Below are 23,680 nucleotides of genomic sequence, written 5' to 3' on the forward strand. Positions count from 1 at the left end.
ATAGTTGAAGAAATGGCAGACATTTCTCGGTCCTCGCTGGAAGAAGAACATGATAAAATCTCCTCAACACCACTCAGCACATGGCAAATTGAGGCACCAAGAGACAATACAACACCTACAGTGGCAGTCAAGGGGTCGGAAGCAGATGGGTGTAAGAGGAATACCCTCTTTGTTAAGAATTTGTAGCAAAGTAATGATCATGACTGGCTCACTCGAACTGACTTCATGACTAGATTATATTCAATCCCACAATTAAGAGTACTGCAATCAGCTGACTTCGAATTTGTTGAGCCTCTTAATACTAGGACCACTAAAGTATCACCTATTCAGTGAAAATTCCAGTCGAGGGCACAAATGATCCGCTTATATAAAGATAATCTGCTGGACATGGAAGTGGACGCAGATCCCGATGAAGAGGACCTGACTTGTGCAAGGGAAATGAAGACTTTAACTGAGAGCAAGACCATTGTTCCCCTGATTACCAAGGGGAACTCAGTACAAGTTGAAGACATTCAAAATGTCCTGAAGTGATTAGCCGAATACCTTCCAGTGGCTCTGACTAAAGAATGAGATTATACGATATTATTGTTGAGCTGTAAAGGGTTCTGCCACTTATTCGTGGCAGATGGCTCTCTCTCATACATCACCAAGTTCTAGCTGATTTGCCTACAAGAGACATGGCTTACTACACAAATTGTATTGTTTGGATATACTTTATACCAGTCCTGTGCCAAAAAGGGTCCTTGTGGCAGACGATATGGAGGTTTAATTGTTGGAATACCTCATATGGTCAATTCCCACCGTATATTTACAAATTTGGACAACCTAATTATAGCTGTTGAATTTGAAATGTTAATCGAAGGTTTAATAGAGAAACTCCTATTATTGAATCTGTACTATCCAAAGGGCGCTGGTCAGAACGAAGCAATGCAGGAAATGTTGTATGGGGTCATGATTGATTGGTCATTAATGAAGGAAAATAAATGCATTATTACTTTAAGGGATTTTAACTGTCATATGATGGGTGGGTATTGGACGACGACCAATTCTAATTTAAGATCAAAATGCAAAATGTCACAATCAATTTATGACTATGTAGGCCTGCAATGGCTGAGCTTTTTTAAACAGTGGGGCATGGAAATGATCAATGGACGGACGCTAAGTGATGACCCTGGCATATCAACATGGGAAAGTGGTAAAGCTAAAAGCACCTTAGATTATATTTTTCTTACCCCTGAAATCGCGACATATGTTAGGGATATTGAGATTAACAGTAATAGTTGGAGTGATCATGCGTCACTCTCTCTATTGCTCAAGATGAAAGAATTGGTAACTAACCAGAGATCGATGGTAAATATGAGGACTAGTCATGCTGCTACGCGTATATGTTGGTCCGAGAAAAATATAACAAAAGCAGCTAGCGCAATAGCAGCTGAGTAACACCCTGACATAACTCTTTTTCAGGATATGTCGCCATAGGGTATTCAAAAATGTATTTCCTTGTTCTCTCGGGTGTATGCCACCGTGGGGACTGGGATGGTGGTTGTCGGACCAATTAAGAGTAATAGGAATGACCATGAGGTCAGAGATTCTAAGAGTATTTTGATAGTAGCACTCCGTAGGGCTAAAAAGACGAGTCTCACATATACTTCTTATTGCTCTAGAATAAATACAGAGCATGGATAAAGCAAAAAAGATATTTGAGGACTTTAGTGCAATGGCAGGATACGGTACGAATACTCTGCACTAAAAATACCCGTAATATGTGGGCCTTACTAGGTGATGCAAGGGGAAATAGGCAAACCCCTACGATCAACCCTATAGGAGCACATATATGGGAAAGGTTTCTGACTGAGCGGAACATCTCTCCAGATGAACTTGATGGGAGCCTATCGAATGCTTGTCCGCCAAGCCCTCCATTTAAAATAACAGTAGACCAACTTCTACTCAAAATAAAAGAAATGTAATCATCTAGTTCCCTGGGCCCAAATGTCCTTGCAAACATTGCTATGAAAACTAATCCGACATTTTGGGCAGAGGTAATGAAGATTCTATTTAACAGGGTTCTAGCTGAGGGGAGGATCCTGAGTTCCTGGCAGATGTCAATTCTCATTCCAATTCATAAAAAAGGTGATAAGCACGATCCAGGTAACTATAGATTACTATCTATGCTGGATTGCTCTGGCAAATTGTTTGCAGGTTTACTATTAAAAGAATTCCAGGACTGGGCAGACAAAAGAGGGCTACTTAACTGCTTTAAGAGTGGTTTTAGGAAGGGTTACTCTACCTCTTATAACTTGATCCTCCTTGACACTTTATGCACTAACTCCAGGAAGAAGGGTACTCCTCCTCTTTACGCCCTATTCATAGATTTTAAAGCAGCTTTCGATAGAGTTCAGAGAGAGTTGCTTTGGTCGAAATTAGAATCTTTGGGATGCCCTCAAGGCCTATTATATTACCTGCAACTCCTCCATGCACACAACACCACCTGGTTAAAGTTAGACTCTCAAGGGAACATGACGGCAGAATCGAGGCGTTAAACAGGTGTGCGTCACAGCACCTACTTTATACAACATGTTTGTCAATGACCTACCAGATGCAATATGTGTCGTGCATAATTGTCCTCCATTGATAGGATAGGAACAATGCCCAGTACTTGCCTACGCAGATGATTTGGTCATTCTTGACCATACTATCAGCGGATTTCATAGATCGGCAGAGGCGCTATGGCAATATGCTAAAACTAACAATCTTATAATTAATATGGAGAAGACTCAAGCAATGATGTTTACTAGTAAAATAATTGCCCGCACTAGACTAAAGATACAAGAACTGGAGATCTTGTATACCCCTAGTTATAAGTATCTTGGCATTGACTTTGAAAAGGGTAATGGTTACCAACTATGAATACAAGTTAGAAAGGTCAGAGCTGCTCAAATCACATCCCTCGTATATCGAGTTACTAAGACACACGGGGGCTTTGCAATTTGGGTGGCCAGATTACTGTATTTACAAGTACTTGCGCCGTTGATGGTCTATGGTCTAGAAGCCCTTCAGACAACTGATTTTAATTGGCTGCAAGTAGAAGAGGGCAAGTATTGGAAAAAAGATCATGGGCCTTCCTACCTGCATACCTATGGCTGTTCTTAGATTGGAATTAGGGCTTTCCTCATTGAAATCTATTGTATTAAAAAGAAGGGCTGAATTATACTTGGAAATATGTCTACTTCCAGGAATCAATTGTTGCTATCCATGAGACAGGAACTCAGCAAGGAGTCCAAGAAGTCTCTCTTTAAGGTAAACATTGAAGTATCTAGACGAGATAAACTGGACTATGAGAGCAGGGGGAATATTGTCTGGCTGTCAAATCTGGTTTATCAAGGAAAGTCGATTTGGGGGACTGGATAGAAAATTGTGCTCGATTAGAAGGTCTAAAAAAATATCAGTTTATACATTTTATATTGTATACTTACAAAAAAACACAGCCATACTTGAATTTATGTCCGGTGCCAAGATTAAGACGATTTATACTTTTAGTCAGGATTAACCAGCTTCCAGTCTTGGCCATTACTGGTGTAATTGATAAGATCCCTATGGCGGATTGTTACTGTCGGCTGTGCAAGGATAACAAAATTGTTGAGACTGGGAAACATCTACTGACTAGTTGCCCCAAGATGTTGAACGTGTACAAAAGACACTACGATAAATATGTGTATGACATTAAACACATAGGCAAAGACATCTTTTGGTGGCAAAGTATGAACACTTCCAACGTGAAGATATTTATTGCAATGTATAATGTTTGGCTTATGCTTAAGAATTTGCTTAGGATATCAATTTAAGTCGGGGAGAGGGGTATTTACTGCTGCACACATGTTGCATTCCATGAGTAAGCAAACAATTAACTTGGTGAAACATAATTGACATAAGTATATGTTTTAGATGTATCTCTTAACCTTTGTTTTTTTTAATTACGCTAAGTGCATCATTTTAGTAAGAAGGATGAATTAAATTAGTAGATTTTAGATATTTGTATTCGTTTATAAATATGGATTATCAATGTGTTTAGCTATGTCTATGATGTATATACTATGTGAAAAGTTTATTTATAAACTAAAACACATAAATAAATAAATAAATAAATAAATAAATAAATAGTTACTGCTAGTTACAAATTGTGTGGGGTGTAATTCATGAAAATAAAGAAGTGTTCAAAAATAATAATCAGGGTACTTTGGCCGTTTGCCTCCCTGCCCCATGTTTTCAGCAGGGGACAGGGCAGTTCACTCTGAGCAAAGCGCACACTCTGGCATCTGTGGTACAAGGATTTAATGGCAGTTCCAGAATCAGGGCGTTCTGTGCTCAATTCTATTGTTTCATCAAAGTCTCTTGTTTTGGAGGGCCTGATATACAAAACAAAAACATAGAAAGTTCCTTTCTTCTTGTAACTAAACGACCTTGGATGTTTCTCCCTGGATCCCTCTCAGCCGGGCTCAGATCCCTTTTTGTGAAACCTGATAGAAGCCTGGTTTGTTATCATTATGGAATCATTACTCATTGTTATGGAATCATTACCAATTATTACCCATTTAGGGATCCAGTTATCCATCATACACTCTGATTAGTGCATGAAGTAGCATCATTAGACTATCCACATTATTCTGCCACATATATGTAGCATTTGTATTTGCTTATAGAATGAGGCTTGTTATATTTGAAGTTTCATGTAGAGACACGCTACACATGTAGAGATATGTTGTTATGTATTATGTACACATTTAGTGTGCACTTAGAATATGCATTGAGCTTTACATATAGTGCTTGGTATGAATGAATGTGTTACGCACTACATTCAAGAATAGAAAGCATGAGGCCTGTGGCATTATAAAGCCATTCTGAATGCCGACACAGAGAAGTGCTGCGGAGTAAGGGAAGTTGTGATAAGTTAGTGTGAAGAAAGGAATGTAAACAGTTGCTTGGCAGGCACAGATAACATGAACCTTGTCCGAGTGGAGAGGCGAAGAAGCCTTATCAGCATGGCTGCCCCTGTTTGCTTCGCAGACAGAGAAAAGGTGGGGGCAGCGCCATGAGGAGCAGGAAGTGCTTTTGCATGGAGAGGAGACAGGGTCTGTTCTCTGAGGAGAGAGGGATTTCATGGATAGTGAATGGAGAAATATGAATAGATGGTAGGATGGTGCAGGCAGACAGGAGAATAAGGCCACAATATAGATAGGCCAAAATGTCACATTGACAAAGAACACGCAGTGATTGACCAGAATATGGAGTGATTGCAAAGTAAAGTATAAGCAAAACAGACATTTAGGAATGGCTCAAATATCGAATGCTGACACACAGAGAAACAAAGGAATGCTTAATTCAACCATGGATATGTGTACGTAATTGAATATTATAACCAGAGGTGACGAGATAGGAGTTTTTAGATGTAGATGGAGTTTGATGGGAGAGAGATGTTTGGCGGTGACATAGGAGAGACCCTTGGATGTCTTTGAGAGAGGAAGCCTGGGGAAGCATTCTGATGGGAGCAGAGATTTGAGAGCTTGGCAGAGGCATTGAGGCAGTTCGAGTGACCAGATCTTCAGAGAGAGGCCTGGTCCTGACACTGACTGACTGCAGAAGTTAGTGGGAGAAGAGAGACACAGAAATGGAAAGGGGGTATTGCTGAAAAAGACACATGCATGGGGGAATTAGAACAGACTCACACAGAGCTTTGGCTGACATGATAGAGGGGGTAGTCAGACAGGGATTGTCTTAGAGAGAGAGTGTGAAGTATAGTGTGGATTGGAGAGGAATGCTGAATGCTGACACTTGCCATATGTATATTGCATTAGACATGATATATCCAGTTAATCACAGGCTTGCACTAGAAGCCTATAAGGCTTCCAGTTAGTACACTGCATGGTAGATTTGCACCAAAAGCATTGAAGGTGCAAATTCGAATTAGAATTATAGTAGTGTTCACATTGTGCATTGTTGTGCATACATAAATGTATTCCATTGTATTATAATTGGAACTGACTTGTGTGTTTTCATTTGCATATTTCTTGTGTCATTTCTTAGTGTTTGATGTGCATGTTATTATGTGTATGTGTTTATTCTTATGGTTATGATAATAGCTTATGTTAATGTGTACATAGCACAGTACTAACACAGTGGACAAAGGCCCTGAGATACAGAGGAGCAGGGGGGCATAGTGGTCCACACCCCCTAGGAGATTGTCTAAGACTGATACATGGTCGCCCACTAGGAGTAGGCCAAAGGCAGGCATGGTTGTTCAATCAATACTAGTACACTGTCGACTGGACACTAGCGCTCCCTCGCTTACCTATGCATACTATGCTTACCCACGCCTGCTTGCTTATCTGCTTGTAAATGTTATCTAATATGCTATTTCATCAATTGTATAGCTATTACCAAGATGTTTGTAACCACACCATGATACCCCAGGGTCTGGACGTGTAACAAATGAATAAAATAAATAAATAAATAAATAGTTTGATATATATTACGGTCTTACATTTCATTGTATTATTTCCAAAACAATGTCTTTTTGGGTGGCTTACAGTTCATCCCAGATTCCCCTCAGTCAGATTCAGATCCTTGTTCAAATTCAACAAGTATCCCTCAGCCGGGTTTGGACCAATTGTAATTCACTTTTATGCATATCCAAGACTTTCAACTGTGCACAGGTTTTAGTTTGTCCCATTGCTGGACCACTTTGATTCAAAGTTATTTTAGGACCAAGCAGTTCCCTCTTAACACACACGCTTCAATAGCAGTCCTTTATGGAATTCTTCACCGGCTGTGCTGCTTTTACTGGCGCGGCTTTCTTGCAGGAGCCAAGGAAAGTACCATGGCGGCAATCGCTCCTGCCTGACTGGCTTATTGACACAGGATTGCCCCGGATACCTTAGATGCACAGTTTCGGTCTGCTCAGCTTTCGTTCCTTGTTGTAGGCTTCTCACGTTCCAAGGCTTGTGTAAATAGCGATTTCTGGAGGTTAAGGGTCATTCCCTCCTTGCAATCCTCTCCGGTCTCGCTGCCTTTCTCCTCATGTTAAATCAGCACCTTGGAACTGCTGCTTCCTTGTGTGCTCGCCCTCGCTCAAAGTATGGTTTCGTGCTCCACCATTTATCTGCGTTGGGAAATGTGATGGGAGTCATGTGTGTGTAATGATTAGTAATTAGCTGATTTGCTTGACTAGGGTGTTGGGACATGTTAGGTACGGCTCTGGTGTTAGTCTGTTGTTGCTCACAGTGAACTGTCCATGAGAAAGTTTTTATGTCGGAAAAGGGGGGGGGAGGGTGTTGAACTTTCAGGTATCCTACCTGGTAGGATGGGGAAACAGTGTTACAGGAAAGGGGATGCCATGTCTCACCCTTCAGTGTCCCACTTCCACTCCCTGAAGACCCCCCAACCAGGTGATCCTCCCACACTGGTCTACCTCCAGAAACTGGATCTAATTGTGATGGCCATGTCCTGACCACCTCGATGACAGATCCCCGGGGACTAGCGCATGAGATGATTTCTTACATACCCTTCCCCTATGCGAGGTGGATTTGTTTGGTCTTTGTTCAGGTTCTTCTGTGTTAGGACCTTGGAAAGAACAGGGATGAGATATATCCAGGGACTCTCACATAATCCACTGATCTCTTCTAGATGGTATTGGTATAGGTGTGGTGATCTTGCCAGTCTGTTGAAGATATTTTATGAACTGGTCTCTAGGGATCAACCCGGATTTCATAGGTTCTGGTTTTTCCCAGTCCCACATTGGTAGACTTTAGGGAGTAGTGATTTGAGTGCTAGCAGTCCTGGGGTGAAAACTCTCTAGAGGAAGGTGGAGTTTCCTGCAAGAGAGTCGAAAAAGTGGGGAAATCTTGACCCAAGATATCTTCTTCAGGGAGTCCTGGAATGATTGCCGACAATATTAAACAGGATTCGCCCCTGATGTTAATGTGCACAGGGATTTTGTGGTATATTTAATTGTACTTGTGTACACAGGTAACTCTAACTAGGGTAGCGTTCTCGAGGTCTGTTGTGACCAAGTCAGCCATTATAGCAGTTTGCTTTCTGCCTGAGTCAAGTAATGCCTTTACCCATTTCCCATTCACACAAGCCTTTTCATACGTGAAATCAGTAGAGGACTGACACAAACATGTGCTGAAGGTCTCTAGATCTTCTTTGTGTTCTTCCCACTGTTCTCCCTTTAGACAATCTGTCTCCATAGGTGCGTCCTTTCCATTTTTCAGACAGTGCCTGGCCAAATGCCCGTTTACTCTATACGAAAAGCAGATAAGAGGAGGTGGACTGTTTCCTTTAGGTTCTTCCCTCTTACTCTCGTCTTTGGTTTTAAGGTCAGCTCTCTTGGGTTCTAGTCTCTCTTTTGGTATCCATTCTTTGATTCTATATGATCCTCCTTGTTTTTCTATCCCTTGGGGTTGGGGTTGGTGGGTATGTTTGTAATCTCTCCGTTCCTCACCTTGATGAACCGAGTGGAAGTGTTTGGCCAAATTCGAATGGTTTTGTGCTGTTTCAATGGCCATGGTTAGTGTATGTTGACTTAATTATAAAACAGCTTTTTGCAGAAACGGTGCAAGGAATTGGTGAAATGTTCTAGTGTTACTATTTCTATTAACACCTCTAAAGATTTTGTTATGATCAAAAGGGCTACAGTGTTCTTGATACATTCACCCATTTCCAGAGGAGTTCCTCCTGGATTTAACTTAAATGCCCTAAATCTTTGTTGATAGAAATTACAAGTTTGGCCCACTCTTTTTAAGAGCCCTTTTTTGATGATTAAAAAGGTGGCTTCCTGGGCAACATTGAGTAGTTGGAAGGCGATTTGTAGTTCACCTTTCAATAGAGGGCCCAAATAGCATCTTTTTAGGTTCTCTTCCCATCTGAGTTGGTCAGCTAACCTGAAAAAGTTCCCTAAATCTTCACCTTCTTAGTATGGTTGAAATATTCCTTGGGGCAATAGGGACCTAGCTTGCATCTCAAACAATTGTGCTAGGTTTTCTTGGATTCTAGATTCAGCCTGCATCTGATGGGCCGCTAACTGGACTATAATCGCTGTTAGGTCGGCCATTTCCTCCGCAGGGTGAGGGTTCCTTGAGTGTTTTTTTTCAATCAGAAAAAAACAGGTCTCGACTCCTTCAGATAAAGTTTCAAAGTCAGCTGATTTATCCAAGTTTGAGTCTGCTGAAGGGATTGATTTTTCTCAGACTGTTTCAAAGCCTGATGGTCCCACAGTAGAAAGTTATTGGGTACCAAAAGAAAAGGATTCTAGAGGGGGGGGCTTTAGGGCACTGGGCCTAATAAAGGTAAGGGCTTGTCGAACTTTCAGTATTTTTTGATCCCACTGCTGTATACTATAATGAGAGAGTGGGAGGGTATCTAAGAGTAACTGTGTTTTGAAGAACAGATTTTGTTGTCCAGTTGGGATCATTAATTGCGAAAGTAAAACCTCTTTTAGAGTGGACACACGGTCAGAGTCAAAGAGTTGCAATATTCAATTTTCCCCTTCTGGTGGTATGACAATTATCAGCATGAGTCTTCAATTTGTATCAGTTGAATCACATCCCACTACTGACACCATAGGTAAGAAAGGCATGTATCAAAGTAAGACAGACACAAGTGACCACAGTTCAAGGGTGTTTATTGAACTTTATTATTTAAACCTAAATCTAAGATGGGAGCAGGCTACAATCATCAAATAATAAAGAATGCAGTCCTAATGGAGTCTTGTCAAATAAAAGGGCCTACACTAAAATAAAACTATTGCCAATCTATACTACGAGTTACAAATTTTGTGGGGTGTAATTCATGAAAAGAAAGAAGTGTTCATAAATGATAATCCAGATACTTTACTTAGGCCAATGGCCTGTCGTGTCCACCTTTTCAGCACGTGGCTAAGAGGTTCACTCTGACCAAAGCGCACCCTCTGGCGTCTGTGGTATGAGGACATAATGGCAGTTCCTGAATCAGGCCTTCCCTGCTCAAGTCTCTTGTTTCATTAAAGACTCTTATTTTGGAGGGCCTGGCTTATCAACACAGGAGTGCCCTGGATACCTTTGATGCACAGTGTAGGTCTGACCAGCTTTCGTTCCTTGTCTTAGGCTTCTCACTTTCCAATGCTTGTGTAAATAGCCATTTCTGGAGGTCAAGGGTCCTTCCCTCCTTGCAATCCTCTCTGGTCTTGCTGTCTTTCTCTTTGTGTTAAATAGCCACCATGGAACTGCTGCTTCCTCGTGTGCTTGTCCTCGCTCAGAGTGAGCTTTCATGCTTTTATCTGTGTGGGGAAGTGTGATGGGTCAGATGTGTGTAGTGACTAGTAGTTGTCTGATTTTTCCTGACTAAGGTGTTGGGACATGTCAGGTATACAGCTCTGGTATTAGTCTGTTGTTGCTCAAGATGGACTGTCTATGCAAAAGTGTTTGTGTCAGAAAAGGGGAGGGTTTGAACTTCCAGGTTTCCTATCTGATAGGATGGGAAAAAGGTGTTACAGGATAGGGGATACCATGTCTCATCCTTTGATGTCACACTTCCACTCGCCAAAGACCCCCCATGCAGGTGATCCTCCCACACTGCTCCACCCCCAGGAACTGGATCCAAAAGCGATGGCCATGCCCTAGCCACCTGGATGACAAATCCCAGGGGACTAGCGGGTGAGACACTTTCTGGTTTCTTACAGTACACTCAAAATAGGAAGCTGTTTCCTGTATGACATCCCTTTCCATTTATTTTACCCTCAGAACAGAAACAGGCACACCTTCACTTTTTTGTTTATATACAATATAAAATCCTAAATATGTTCTTTTGAATCTGCCATTTTGCATGCAATCTTAGCACATTGTCAGCTTTTACAAACTGTCTGCGCTTACCGCCGGTGGTTTAGTTATAACACTTCTAATGCAACTGCAAATCCATTTTCAAGAATCTAAAGCGACCTTGGATTTTAGAAATACATTTAGCCGTCATTAATATTGTTGTATTTTACTTTTTCTGCATACTTCTTTCTGATCACACTAACTTCAGTTTAATCAGTATGTATCGGAATATCAATTCCTTAAATAAACGAGGAACAAACAGAACTACAATTAAAGCAAACGGTGCGGCAGTTACACCTTCTCCATGTTATGGGGGGGGGGATAGGTTTGGGCAAATCGTATTTGCCCCGAAAGCAGTCAGGTTCATATGTAATAAACAAAAATGAATTCATTTGTTACAAGAAATACATTCCAGAATATACAAAATAATTCATGAGAAAACGATTCATTATCACTTCATCCTTCCTTCTTCCTCGTTGTAGTCCTTTGTCAATGAGGTGAATTATGTCAGGTAAGCAGGCAACCATTTAAGCCAGTTAATTGAAGTTATTTATTTCTCTTATTTTCAATTGTTTGTTGGTCTGCTTTGGTGTTTGCCTCATTACGTTCGTTCCATAACACATACATTTCCTCTGCATTTAATTTTTATCAAGGTGTGATCACTAATCTAGGTTGATATTCCAGTGGCATGGCACTCATTTAGTGTTTTTGATATGTACAGGGCCCCGGTCACTTGTAACCAGGAAAATGCCAGATGGAGATTGTTTACCAGTTCCAAGTCCCCTCTCTGTGTATGAGGGCGGATGAGGAAAGCAGTAGTTCAACATTTCTGTTTCCTGCCAGTCGAGTCGAGAGGTCTCGTCAAATGGTGAGGAAGGGACTGGGGAAGCTGCAACCTATTGTGATCTGTAGGGAAACTCCTTTCTTTGTTAATAGAGAAAGGTAAAGGGTCTCAAGGGTAGCTTAGATAACAGGAACCTTGCGAAAGTGCATTTTCAAACCCAGCCCCATTCTCCCCTCTTTGCTTGTTGGAAATCTATTTCTGAAGGCTTGCATTGGGCGTAGTTATCCATCCTCTTGGGGTGTATGTATCGGTATGTGTTGTGTACATAGGGTCCTGGTTATGCAAGTACATGTAACCCCCAGCTCAATTTCGTTACAACTGAATCTGTAGTGGGCAGAGGGGTACACCATTGAGGGGAGCAGCAGACTAAGCTCCTTCTGATGTTGGATGCTTTGGTTTTCTAATGTTGGTGGGGGGGGCCATGCTAGTGCCAAGACTTTCAGTCAATGCCCTCTTCCCTCTCCCTCCGCGAGGAAAGCGATGCTTGTGTGGTATTGGTTGGCTGAAACATCTTACTGTTCAGTTCCTACGGCCTGCTTTCAGGACTGAGGAGTGCTTCTCTGAAATTGTTATATTTAGATCTAGATTACTGACATAAGGCACTTTCAGTTGTGAGTTGTGAGTTGGGAAAGTAAGTCTGTTATCTTTCACCTATGATAAGCATGTTATCTGTTATAAGTTGTAAGAAAACAGTTTTGATAAGGTGTTTGAGATCGTGATAAAGATTGGAAAATGATTCAGGTTCTGATGTACTATATCTCACATATTTTCGTGTATAAAAGCTGGGGAGTGACCTTTGAAATAATTCTCTGCGTGATCTCCAACTTTACTTCTGCTGGTTTATCAAATGTGTTCCACCTTGCATTTGTCATCCCCCCTGTGCTTTCATCATAAGATAGTTGACTGAAGTTAGGGTTAATATAGAGGGCCAGCATGCCTTTGACTTTATTTTGGCTGCCCGTTCTGCATGTTCTCTATTGTCTATACTTGCTCACTTGCCATGGCTGGAACTGATAGAGTGGAAAATGCTGCGCTCCATTGTAGGAGCACCCAAAACAGTGCCAGTAGAGGCAGCTAGATGTGAGATGGGCATCTTATCAATTAGATCTCGCTGGCTTATGCAGCGCTGTAAGCTCTTTAGCCAACTTGATACCTGCATCCCCGGGGATCGAACCCTTATGAGTGCTTTGAAGAAGAAATTGTTACTCTGGGATGCTGTTGTGAATGCATCCAATCTTCAGGGGAAAAAGCGTTATAGTGAATATAGTCTGCAGAGTTTACATTCTGGAACTCCATCCTCGTACCTCATTATGATTTGCTATGGAAAGTCGAGAAGGTTTAGAATTTTTCTTTGATTTCTGCACAACAGGGAATATACAGGGAAGAGAGAAGCTGTAGACTCTGTTATAGCGCAGTAGAAACCGCTCACCAAATCCTATCAGTGTGTTCTGCGTGTATGTTAAAGGATACTATGACCTTTTAACTAGTATTGATTTTATTACCTCTGATCAGGTTTGGAGTTCTATCTATTCAGCCATATCCTTGGTCATCACAGCTGCTGCTTTTCATATATGGTGTCCATTTTTAGCTCTACCTGCTGTGTATCAATGGCATAACTATGACATTTTTTGTCTTTGTTAATTACGTTTATTTTAGCTCCATTTTATTAATATTGCCAATTTTTATTTAAGGTTTCTACATTATATATTAAGTCATGGTATAATCATGCTGATAGACAAATTGTATGAATTGGGTTGTTATTTGAGCTAAAGGTTATGATTAGCCAAGTGCACTTAATTAAACTATAAATAGCTGTCATTGTCTTGTGATATGGTTTGACGTTGGTTAATTGGTGCATTCATCATCAAAGTGATGAGACCCCAATATCACATGCAACATCATGCTCTGATATTTACAAGATGAGAAATAGTTTTCAATAACTGCATAAAATTAAGCATATTAAAGATTTCCAATCTATGCGTATGGGGCCTCATTATGGGCTTGATTCATGAAACGTTTTCATATGGGATTGCGCCATTATACAACACTTCCATGAATCAGGACCTATGAGTTGGGCGGTATCCCGGCCGTAAATCCGCGAATTACCAGCGGATTACAATTGGCAGTGGCAGAACAGATCCCCATTTTATTTTTAGTCCATTGGACTCAATGGGGCTTTTTTGGCGGAATTACCGTGGCATAATTCTGCCGATACTGCTGATTTTTTAGCAGTGAGTGGGAGAATTTATCTCCTAGATTTTTCTGGAGGTAAATTCTTCACTCCAGTCACGACCTCATAATTTGGCATAGTGGTAAAGTTGGCGGTAACAGATCTATTGCCAATTTTACCACTCAATGCCATACTTGTAATGAGGCCCATAGTTCCTTTTCAGGTTTGTTGCAGAGTGATTTGAGAACAATACTATATGGTTGACATCTCTCCTCTTGCACTGACATGGCAATTTCTGCAGAGTGGTCTGCTTATCTTTGGGCATGCAGGTCACTACCCATAGTTCTGTAATACATATTTCCTTTGATTACCAACTCAAAGAGTAAGATCATTGGTGTAGTCTGCAGTCATATTAGTATAACTGGTATCCACCCGCTGTATATTCATTCCCTATGCTGTATGGACATCATTAGAAACTGCAGAGATCAGATACAATCTGCCCTTGTGAGAAAGATTGAGTCCTTTTTAATGTTTTGACAAGTTTTCTGCATCACTGTGCATGCTTTGTTGCTTTTACGCATCCCTTTGATGAGTGAATCATTTCGATGAGGTGCACTTCAGACAGTAATTTGATTTTATGTTATAAAGACTGTTTTTCTGTTGCAGGTCCTAGATTCTTTTGCTCATTTTCAGCATGCAAAATCTTTCCATGTTCATGTTCTATTGTGTTGTGTTTTGTACCCCCTTATTAAAAGATACTTTGCCTGTAGCGATGAAGATAAGATTGCTATATATTAAGGACTCTTGGTATGGTTAAAGTTGTTAGGAAAGATTCCTCTTTAGGCAACTTTACCTCCATAGTCTATGGACCCAAAAACCTTTTGCTTTTGTTTTTGAACCTGCCCTGACTTTTTACATGGAAGTTAAGCTTTCAGCTTCACTCCCGTAGCCTTGATTTGGTTTTGAACCTGTCCTGACTTTTTACATGGAAGTTAAGCCTTCAGCTTCACTCCCGCAGCCTTTTGCTAATTTTGTCATGAGGAAACTGAACAGTCCTTCAGGCAATCAGAAAGGGGAATTTTTTGGTAACTTCTTAACAGTGCACACAGCATCTTACACTGCAGTGCAGTGGGGATATTTTTGTATCATCCCAGTTTTTTACATTTGAGATTTTGGTTACTTTATATGTGCCCAAAGACAAGTTGGTGGCAGCAGATATCTTGTCACCATTTTTGCATTATTTTTAGCTTGCACATTCGTGTTTACCACATATGGCTACTAAAATGGCAGTGACACACAATGTTTCACGTATTCTTTGGCCATATTGTGGTTTGTCCTTATTCTTGCCTTCTCATGTCAGGAAATTCAATATATGACCATGCATCCACCCGGGATATCTGCTGCTTTTGTGGGGTTCTGCTTGCCTGATGTGTGTTGAACCAGGTGTGGGTTGGTCTGTTTGGTCCCACTCCACATCTGAGGCAGCATCTGACAGTCTTTGTGTGGGACATGATGGAGACCCAAAGTGGTCCCTAATTGGACCACTGCTGGCTTTTTGAAAGGTGAAGATACTTACTATTGGTGGGCTTGTGCTTGCTTATAGCCAGGATTCGGGATACGAGGAGGACTCCTGCAGCCATTTCTTCAGATCAACAATGGAGCCAAGAATCCTGCATAGAAAAGCAGCTGACTGAAGATCAGTGGATGACTCCCAAAGAGGCCTGGCATCCCCTTCCTTTGTTTGGCCCAGTGAAACTCTGCTGAACAATATGACCTGCGAAGACCAACCAGACTAAATGCATTTTCAAAGATCTGGCTGTCCTGAGCCTTTGGAAGTGTCCCTGGACCACCGGGTGCACTGACTCGCTTTCCAGTGGGCCACCTTGGTAGAATGGTCGCCGTTCTGTGTTTGTCACCAGATCTTTGGTGTTTTCCAGCTCATGCCACAAATCACCTTCCTGCCAAAAATTAAGCCTCTCAGCTTCAAGGGATCCTGCTCTGGAAGGCCTTCTTTGACCACAAATGTAGAGACACCTGCCATAGTTGCTGTGCGGTGACAGTCACTGGAAGTTGCATCTCTGTGTCTTGTGAGGGGTCCAGAAGATTCCTGCATCAGTGAATCCTGCTTGATACATAACAGAGTGCTTTACAGAGGTATACAACAGTACACATGCATAGTGGAGCACTTTTCAAAGACAACAACAGAACAGATATACAGCTTGGGGTAGGATACAGAGGGGCACAGAGGAGGAGTGGAGGAGAGGAGAGGGCTAGGCAGCATCTAGCTAGTCAGGTGGCACAAGGGGCGACATTATGGCCCAGGTGTTGAGAAGGAGAGACTCCTTGAAGAGGTGGGTCATGAGTTCTTTTCTGAATTGTAGGAGAGTGGGAGCGAGTCTGATGCTGACATGGAGAATGTTCCATAGTCTTGTGGTGTAGGCAGAGAAGGTGTGTTTTCTGGTCCTTTTCATTTTTTGCAGTGGCGGATTTCAACTCTGCACAAGTCCTGGCATCTGGCGGTGCGCTGTCCACCAGAGATGCTGAGTTTCTTTCCAAGGTAGCAGGGTGACTTGAGTGCAACTGACCTGTAGATGATACAGCAAGACTTGAAGGTGATTCATATATGTAGTAGGAGCCACTGAAAGTTGATGAGGGCCAGGGTGACGTGGTTGTATCTGCAGAGAACATTGATGAGGCATGTGGACGCATGTAGGACATTTCTCAGGGGCACAAGGGAGGCCTTCATGGAGTGCATTGCCCCCATCCAGGTGAGATAGGATCAGTGTTTGAATAGTGGATCTAAAGCTGTCCGGAGTGAGAAAGGCATTGACTTTCCACAGAAGGGGGGAGCTGATACCAAGCTGTCTGAGTTTTCTTATCTATGTCTGTCTTGAAGGAGGGGTGTTTCTCAAAGTGAAACCCGAGGGACTTGGCACAGGAGGTAAGCTTGTGTGCCAACCAATGTTAATTAAATGTAGCAGGGGAGGATTGTTCTCATTTTAACTCAATCCTGCTGGAGCACTCCGAGGAAGATAATTAGAAGGCCAAGGTGCCATGCTTATGCAGACCCAGGCAGAATTTCCATGGTAAAATTAATCACATATCAGGAATGACTTGCCAACAATGGTGCCGGCACCAGCCGGGCGGAGGGAGGTGAGGACACAGCAGGTGCAAGGGGCGAAAGAGGAAGCAAACTTATCAGGGAGCTAGGAGGAATGTCTTTGGCTTCGGTGATGTTATGCTGTGCTTCAGGGTTATCTCCATACAACATGATATAGTTACCTCTTGTAACTGGGTAGCTATTTTATATGTTGAACTATGCCAGCCAATCATGGCAAAGAGTTTTTTTTTCTGCTGGTCTGCTTAAGCGATGTAATTAAGGGGTAGAATATTTTAATTTTACGATGTAATAAAGAGTGTTCTGGGCTTTTACTTCAGGGAATGTTTTGTCCAATAAAGGTGTTCCAATATACCATGTAGTCTTATAAATGTTGTAGCCTGTCATGGGTGGAGTTGAGAACTTTTCAACCAGTTCAGTTTGCAGGACTGCCTGAATTATTGTATCCCAGCTGAGGGGGGTCAATACATATGTATTTTATTTCTTATACATATGTATATATGTACATATATACATACATATAAGAAATAATATGTATTTTCTTTTTTTCTTGCACAGTGTCTACTTTTCTATGGAGTACTTTTTTGTGCCTTTTTAAATTACTTATATAAAGTATTCCATCTTTTCACTAGGGAGGTTGCCGGAAGGCTTTCAAGAAGGGCATTGTTACTATTCAGTCGGGAGAGAAACACGGCTTGGACAGCAGATCCAAAGTAGTTTGCTAGGATGAAGGGCTTGATTTTCCACAGGAAGGTGGAAAGCTCCTTAAGTTCTGGAAACTCAAGACCTTCTTCTCTTCCTCGTTCTCTCTCCCTCTCCCTTGCTAACCTCTTCTCTCTTTCTCTCCAGCCTCACTCTTCCATCTCTCCAGTAACTCTGTTAGCTTTTGCTGATTGGTTGCCTGGCTCACCTCCAGAGCCCCACAGGACCCAGGCTCCCCCACCAGTCTCTGCACTTGCCCCCGGGCCTCTGCACTATGCTCAGCAATACTGCACTTTCAGGATACAATCCATGGGAGGGGTTACCTATCTGTACTTAACCCAGGGCCCGTCTGGACTGGGCGCACTTGTTCCCTCTCCTCCCACCCTTGCACTTCCGTCTGTGCTCTTGCATGACCTGAATTTACTAGGCCTAGTAAGTTCTGTCTTGGCCCCCCCCCTCTGTGTTCCCTCCCTAATAAGGTTGTGAATGATACACTACATGCACTTTCACTAAATAAATGCTGTCAGGCCTAGTATGCTAGCTACTTTTATGTTAGATCATTTGGAAACCTCAAGGCCTAAGAATGACTGCTGGATTCCCTTGCTCCCTTCCCATCTTGAAGCGCTTTGAAGCACTTCACTTGTGTGTAAGTGCTGAACAAATAAACAATTACAATTTACAATTACAATTCCTTCGTATGTGCCCCTTGAAAGAGAGGTGTCTGTCAATGAACTTGGTGCAGGTTGTCCGCTGTGGTGTGAAGCCCTCAAGTCCGATATTGGAACGCTGGGTCTGGATCTCAGGGTTTGACTCTCAACCATTCAAATGAAATTCCAAGAACGTTGTTTCCTTGCCAGAACATTCTTTAGGAAGCCCACATTTACACTTTATTTGAATAGGCACAAAGACCCCGGTTCTTCTAATTACTCTGAGTCATTAATAGTTCAAATAAAATCATATCTGAATCTACATGTACTTACTTCCCTTCATTCAGGCATATGTTTTATTAAAGGTCTTACACGTTATCCAAGCTCCAATAATATATTACATAAGTCGCCTGTAGGGACTCAATAGTTAAGATTAAGTTGGACTCCACTCAGGAAATAGGAGGAGTGCATTTTCATACACATACACCATTGGTGCCTGCCGAAAACAATGCATCCAACTTTAATTTGACTGATTGTGAGTTCTCCAAGCATCGGCCAGTGCCAAGGGGTTTCTCCTTCTCTCTAATGCCTTTCCCAACTATCCTCTGAATAGGTATCCATTTGTGATTTAACTTCGACAAAAAGTGAACCTCCCCTTATCATCTTACCACACTTGTAATATCTAACTTCTAAAATTATCATTTCCTTTTGTTCACAATATGGCATGGATGAGTAGAGATATGAAGACACAAACACATCTCTTCTCTTTTGGATCTGATTCCCTGGATGAAGTTGGTCATGGAATAGGAATGATGCGTTGTGTGTTCCCAGTGTCAGGATCACACTTTGGTCTGACAGATTATGATCAGCACCTCCTGGATAAGGACCCAGTCTATTCCAGCAAAATATTTCTCAGCATCAAGCACAATTATGGGAGGCCAGTTTTATGTTTTCTCTCTTTGAGTGTTTTATATCTGACACCAGGCAGGTATCGGAAGGATAGCTCAGGGGCAACGTGCTCGCCTTGGAAGCAAGACAACACAGAGCAACACAAGTTCGATCCCTGGGTCCGTGCTTAGAAACGTCTGGGTATTAGGCACGTTATAAATAACCTATAATATCATATCATGCCACCTGTAACTCTCTTTCGAATACTTACTAATGTAGGGTCATAGGGTCAGCACAGTTTTCATTGTACTCAATTTAAAAAGATTTGTTTAAAAATCCTGTCAACATTTCCCTCTAATTCCTACGCAGCGTTTCATGTATTTCTTCTTTTGGATTCTTCCCTATCAATGCTTGTTTTTTTTTTTATGCCATCAACGCTCCTTTCCGAAATGAGCATTCAATGAGCTCACTAGGTCGTTGTACACATGGTAGAAATGACATAGTATTCTGGCAGGCATTGGTGAAATATTGTGTTTCAAATCATGTATGGAGGCAATCATTTTAGTAAGGGAAATGTCTTTCGTTCAAGAAGTCATCTCCTGTTCTCTACATTCTGGGCATCTCTGAAATCATCAAAATCAGATCCCCTTACATTGACTCCTGAGCAAACTAGGTTTAAACTAGGTTGCTATAATGGTTCAAAAAAACATATAACACCTTTTTGCAGCAACTGTCCTCCAGGCTTCCTGACTCTCCACATGACTTCAAAAAGTGTGGTTTTCTCTGATGCGTAAATGCTCAATCATATTCAAAGCTAGATTATACAAGTAAAGCTTCATAGGCATTTATATGTTGCTTTAAGTTACTCTCCATTCTATCATGCAGAAATATGATTTCCTGATTTTGTATACAGGTCTCTTTTAGTTCTTTTTAGATTTACAACAGCACATTAATTTCCCTCAAATATAATATTTGGACACTGTTGTTATTTCCTTTCTGAAGATTACCTGCCCTTCTCTGTTCTTTAAAATAGAGGTTTTCATCTGCAATCTTTGTGGATTTTCATAGAGTACAACTGGTATCATCCTGAAGGAGATTGGGGTGCAATCCAGCAGAGAAATAGCACCAACAGAACGTGTGCCAGAGTTTTAATTGACTCTCAGAAAAATCTCTTTTCGAATCAATCAAGTATTTGTAATGCGTGCTATCACCATAAGGCATCATGGCGCAATAAGCTACACGTGAGAGGAAACGTAAATCACACAAACAGAAACGTTTTTAGTTCCTGTCTAAACAACTTGAAATCTGAGGTGCGATGCACTGCTATCGGCAGAGTGTTCCAGATTTCTGGCCCTGCGATGGAAAAATCGATTGAAAAAGCTCTGTCGCCCACTCACTCTTTACAGTAGCTGGGTATACACAGTAATGCTGCCTACATAGACCAACCTTTCTCATTCCGAGCTTCATCGATAATGCAAGAGGCTTTGAACTTAATTTGCGCAGAAACAGATAGTCAATGCAAAGATTTGTGAGCCAAACGGAAAACCTTTAACTAAACGAACAGCTGCATTCTGCAGAACCTGGAGTCAAAGAATTAAGTATGCAGGCTGAGAAAGGTCGATGGCATTACAATAGTCAATGCTGCCATTAACTCATGCTGCAACAACTTGAGCGTGGAGCTCCCTAGGAATAAAGTGGAGAACTTTTTTAGTTGCTTCAATTTAAGGAAGCCCAGACTACAGACAGAATGAATCTGGCTATCCATTGCTAAAGAGGAAGATATTTTTACACCAAGGTTGCGGACCATCCCCGATGGCGTTGGTAACAGTGCAGGCGACAGTGGCTTAAAATCAGAGGTCCAGCTTGCTGAGGTGCCAGCAGGGCCCACAATCAGGACCTTGGTTTTACCGTTGTTTAGTTTTGACAAGTTAGCTTCCATCCAGTCCCTAACCGCATTGAGGCAAAGCCTCAACTGAGTAACTGTTAGTCCAGGTCCATCCTAAACAGGACTTGAGTGTCGTCTTCATAGGAAAAGCACAGGAACCCAAAGGACTGAATAAGTGTTGTCAGGGGTTGGATGTATGCATTAAAGTGTAGCAAGGACAAGGCAGAGTCCTGTGGCACCCCACATGTCACCGCAGTTGGTGATGATATAAAAGGTGAAAGAGAAACCAATTGAGCTTGAAAAGCCAGAAAAGCACAGAACCGCTCCAACACTGGCCCAATGTCCCCGTGCTCTGCAGCCTGGATATGAGAATTGCATGATCAATGGTATCAAAGGAGGCTGACAGGTACAAGAAAATAATACCTGCCATGCTGCTTCTATCCCTGATCATGCTAAGCTCATCCAGTGCTGCCACTAGAACGGATTCTGTACCAATCATGGGGCGAAAGCCCATTTGGCAGGGGTCAAGGACATTCTGCCCTTCCAGAAAATATCTCAGCTGAGGCGTAACACCCACCCCCAATACCTTCATCAAGAACAGTAACAAAGAAATGGGGAAATAGAAAAAACTGAGGCGTCCAATGATGGTCAAAGGCGAATTAACAGCTTCAGAAATAGTAGCACACAAGTTTTCCCGGGCCTGTTTAATTAACCGCAAGGGAATATCATCGAGGGTTGAGGCAGATTTAAGGCCAGCCACCACCCGGCTGATTTCCAAAGTGTCATATGAGCAGGTGAAAATTAAATTAAACAGTCTCTTACTGTCTGATTGTGAGTTTTCCTAACATCAGCCAGTGCCAAGGACTTTACCATTCTCTATAATGCCTTTTCCAACCATCTTGTAAATGGGTTGACAGTAGGCATCCGAGACTATAACTTAAACCATAGGAAATATCCATATAAAATAATGTTCTTTTACTTTCATTCCTTAAAACAACTGTGAATGTATGTTGGTGATCTATTTCAGTTGAATACTAAGTGCATAGACATTTGGTAAAATGAAGGCACCCCTTTCTAATCTCATTTCAGAAACAATGAATTTACCCTCATCATCTTTCCAAACTTGTAATATTTAATTTCTAAAATGCTCATTTTCTTTTGTTCACAAAATGGCATGGATGAGTAAAATATGCAAAGTCGAACACATTTGCACTCTGTTGGATATGATTCCCTGGATGTAGTAGGTCACGGGGTGGGAATTATGGTTTATGAGTTTACCGATGCCAGCATCACACTCTATTGTGGCCTGGGAGGGGGGCGTGAATCTTATATACATTACGCCTTGTCTGTTGCATTACAAAAGAGCAGGAGGAGTGCATATGTCTTGAAACTATTATTATTCACTGTACCTACCCCACATCTCTGGAGTAGTTTGACTTTTCTTTTAAGTAGAGGAATTTCCTGCACGAAAGAGAGATCTGTCTTGCCTTAATTAATCATATTTCATATATGTATTTTGTTTTGATTAAAACATGCACATCTTTAAGATTCCTTTTCTGGATGTTTAACTAAGATGGTGTATTTGTTTTAATTCGAGCAAGCAAATTCAAGAATACAAATTACATTATGGAGATACACAATTAACACACATGAACGAAGTATGCAATTGTCAATCACAAGGGAACATACACTTTATTAGAATTCTGACAATTGTTTAAGTAAAGATGGCCTGAGTGCAGTAGATCAGTATACAACACTCCCACTCTTAACACTAGTTAAGCCTCTTAACCCTTCATAAATCAATATCCAAATCCAAACTTATTTTGTACTTCTAATTCCCCCAAAAGACATTCAGTAATTCCATGAAGCTGCCAACTAACCTGAGAAGTGGTCAATAAGAAACGACTCACTGCCTTATAATTAAAAGAATACATGAATAAAATACATGAGCAGAGAAATCTGTTAAAAATCTAAAACAGACTTTTTGAACAGTAACTTTTAATCTCGAAAACAAACAGCATCAGTGTCCAGCAGTTATAACTTCTGACTAACTCCATATTCTAAGAGGTGCAAAAGCACGTGACATGAACTGCAAATTTTGCTGGCTCTAGGATCTTCATGACTGGATTACAACAATAGCTTGCCCACCGGCCTACATAAAAAGGAATGCCTACAGTGCAAGCCATCCAGCACAGACCAGAATGCGTGATCCTAGACTTGAAATGTCATCACTGCATTTCCAGAGCACGCCAGAAATTCTATTGCATTCACTAGGTAACAGTACCACATAGAATAAAAAAAAGGTCCACTGCCTTACAAGAAAAGCCAACTGGAACCTAGGCTAGCACTACATCATTAATCTGTCCAAAACAAGCTCTGCATAGGCATAGCGAACGGTTCGCTCCTCCACACCAAACGGATATGTTTTTGTCCTTTGCCAAACCCGTGTATTTGGCTCCGGATTGTTTTCCCCTCACATTCTCGCTTTGCATGCAGAAGCACATATGTGGTACATTAAACGCATCAGAAAAATAAATAAATACATGCATACAAAAATAAATGATATATATGTCTGTTAT

At 41.5% G+C, this 23,680-nt stretch overlaps 1 protein-coding gene across 2 annotated transcripts in view; it reads right to left on the reverse strand.

The window, feature by feature from the left end:
• DOK5 (docking protein 5) overlaps positions 1-23,680 on the reverse strand; it is a 1,034,624-nt gene that overhangs the window by 208,164 nt on the left and 802,780 nt on the right. The gene's annotated exons all lie outside the window — the stretch shown is intronic.

The sequence above is a fragment of the Ambystoma mexicanum genome, chromosome 3p, assembly GCF_040938575.1.
Source record: "Ambystoma mexicanum isolate Mex_15411 chromosome 3p, UKY_AmexF1_1, whole genome shotgun sequence".
In the NCBI taxonomy this organism is placed as follows: Eukaryota; Metazoa; Chordata; class Amphibia; order Caudata; family Ambystomatidae; genus Ambystoma; species Ambystoma mexicanum.